The following is a 3,158-nucleotide window of genomic DNA, read 5'->3' as shown; positions in this document are numbered from 1 at the left end:
GTAAAATCACAACCCAAAAAAAATAACTAAAAAGAATTAACTGAACTTATTCCAGTGAAACTGAGAAAAGAAAGGATTATCAACAAATATATGACGTATCTAAGTTGACAGAACATAAAATAGAGATCTTCAACAACTCAATTTTAGAAAATGAAGTTGAAAGAGCCACAAAAGCAATGCCAACAGGAGGGGGACATCCTAAATCGGATGGATCTATAGCTATCAAGGGTGTGAAGAATAATTTAAAAAGGCAATGTTTCATAATTTTTTCTTGAAATTTGAAAAAGAGAACTCTACAAAATTTCTTTGATGAGACAATACAGTCATAACATGTAAACCAGATGAAGCAAAGAAAAAGAACTATACCACTAGTGAATATTGATCCAACATTTTAAAATGTAATCCTAGCAAATAATTACAGAAACATATCTCCATCCCCCAAAATTCATTCTGATGAAATTCGAATTATATCAAATATGCAAGGATGGTTAAGCATGAAAAAAAATGATTACCTAATTAATCATAAAAAAACTCCCTCCCCCACCAAACTACAAGATTATGTCAATAGATGTAAAAGAAAAAAATTCTTTTGCTCTGGTTCTTTCTTATTTCTTATGTATTCCAATCTGCTCACACCATGCCTAAATAGTCCTTCTTCAGCTTTGACACTGTGCTGAATTCCTCCATGACAATAGCAAACATTTTTGGCAAGTATTAGTGTCCCCATTTTATGCATCAATGATCAGAAGGTAGTTGAACAAGGTTATTTCTATTACTGTATCTTTCAAGAAGTCTTGAATAATTTTTGTGTATGACAGACACCTAATTGGATAAAAGCTTTTATGGAATTATTTTTCTCTGCCAAATCAGATGCTGTTTTTAAAAGGTTTTTTTTTATAATTAAAAAAGCATAATTCCATTTTATATTCTCTTAATCTAAAAATGTAGTCTACTGTGATATGTTCCTTAAAAAAAAAATTGCCCATTCCCTAATAATGCCCTCATCAATGCTGTCCCTGATGCATGTCTACATTATCTCATAAAATTTGTATATAGAAGGTAAGGAATAAATATAGGTCAGTTCTCTCAAACATTTTCTGTTGATAATGTCTGTGATTTTTTCCCCCATGCCTTGGATATCTTCTCTTCATTTAGATATGCCCTCAATATATTCACAATTGTTTTGCCACCTGGAGGGATCTCTTTTCTCCATACTTAATCTAATCAAAGCTGTCTTCCCAGCCTTCTTCTCTAAAGTGCTATTTCTACCTTCTCTTTAAGTACATCTAGGACTATGATATTAGAGTTGGTGTGATGGTGCTACGATCCATGATGGTCAAAAAAATTATCATAAAAATCCTTTACACATCTTTTTTTATTTCTTTTATGGTGATGAGATATTTTCAACTACTAGAGATATTTTAATTTTAATTATAATTATATAAAAGAGGAAAATGAGGTTTAAGAAACATTAAGTGACTTACCCATGGTCACATAGCTGTTGTTGTTCATCCTTCATTTTTTTTTAAGGCAATTGGGGTTAAGTGACTTGCCCAGGGTCACACAACTAGTAAGTGTCAAGTGTTTGGTCTGAGGCTGGATTTGAACTCAGGACCTCCTGACTTCAGGGCCAGTGCTCTATCCAATTAACTGCCCCTCCTCTTTCATTTTCAAAGAGAATCAGTAACATCATGGGCTGGTGTCTAGATTTCCAAGTGAATTGGATTTAGGTGAGGCAGAGTTATACAAAATCATCAAGCTCACTCTCTCTTCCAGTCATCAAAGACTAGTGGCAAGACAAAAATCAGGACAACTGGCGATGGTCCAGGTTGCAGTGGGTCACCTCAGTATCTATCTTCAATGTCTGACCAAAGCTCTAAGTGCTGCACAGTGCTGTTTCAGCTGCCTTCATGGCTGTTGGAACAAATTGTTCTCATCCACCCATTCTGTCAGGGGAAGTCTTCACATGCTTTGGGTAGCTATTCCCCTAACTCACCAATGGTGTTAGACCTGTCAGTTACCCACAACCTGTTTTAGCCCATCTGCCAAGATGTTTGTACTGGGATGAGGCCACGCTACATGCTATAGCTTCTTAGAGCCACAAGTGAGAATGAGGATGTATGGGGCATTCAACTCTGCTGTGAGGGCTTGCCAAGCCCTTTTCAGGGCTGCTCATCCACCTTTGGTGTCTGTCTGGTCACATAGCAACAAGTATGTATGAAGCTAGATTTGGACATGTTTCTCTCTTTCTTCGTGTCTAACGCTTTATCCACTCCACCAAATTAAGGAGTCATAGTGACAGACTCATTGGGAAAGAAGTATGACAATTTTGCCACATTCAATACCCTCTTTTAACAGTTGAGGTATCTTTCTCTTCAGTTGTCTGTAAGGTGCTTGCTTCTTCTTTGGAAGCTAAGGCCGCATTAGGGTGATCCCTCACTTCATCTAGTGACTAGCACCACCACAAACAAATCTCTCCTTATCCTTCTTCTGAAATGGCCATCTCTGAGCTCGCTTGCATCTACTCTGCCTTCATCTTTCACGACGATGATGTTACAGTCATGGAGGATAAAATCAACGCCCTCATTAAAGCAGCAGGTGTAAATGTTGAACCGTTCTGGCCAGTATTATTTGCAAAGGCCTTGTTCAATGTCAACATTGCAAGTCTCATCTGCAATGTAGGAGTTGGTGGACCTGCCCTACCAGCTGGTGGTGCTGCCCCTGCTGGAGGGATGGCTCCTGCTAGCATAGCTTCCCCAGCTGAGGAGAAGAAGAAAGAGGAAGCAAAAAAAGAAGAATCCAAGGAGCCTGATGATGACATGAGCTTTGGTCTGTTTGACTAAATATTTTTTGTAACATTAAAGAAAAAGTTTAACTCAAAAAAAAAACCAGTAGAGGTAACTGAGGCCCAGAGAAGATAAATTCCTTTCTCAGAGTCAAATAGCTGGGAAATAGCAAGGGTAGAGTTCAAATCCAGGTCCCCCAACATAAGATCTTTCTGAAACCTCTCATCGATAGTGTGTTTTCAGCTTCACACAGTCTCCGTAAGCTAGTTAAAATGCAGATTCTGTGTTGATCCAGGATAGCATGAAACACAAATTACATGTGGTCAGGTATGTTCCAGATTCAGAGTTATACTCGTTAGACTGATTTCTTAG

At 37.8% G+C, this 3,158-nt stretch overlaps 1 pseudogene; it reads left to right on the top strand.

The window, feature by feature from the left end:
• Positions 1–2,495: 2,495 nt before the first annotated feature.
• LOC114024030 lies at positions 2,496–2,843 on the top strand (annotated as a pseudogene).
• Positions 2,844–3,158: the final 315 nt, after the last annotated feature.

This window comes from Vombatus ursinus, unplaced genomic scaffold (assembly GCF_900497805.2).
Source record: "Vombatus ursinus unplaced genomic scaffold, bare-nosed wombat genome assembly UNPS02014820.1, whole genome shotgun sequence".
NCBI lineage: Eukaryota > Metazoa > Chordata > Mammalia > Diprotodontia > Vombatidae > Vombatus > Vombatus ursinus.
Note: the sequence above shows the minus strand (reverse complement) of the source record. Positions and strands in the feature narration are given on the sequence as shown.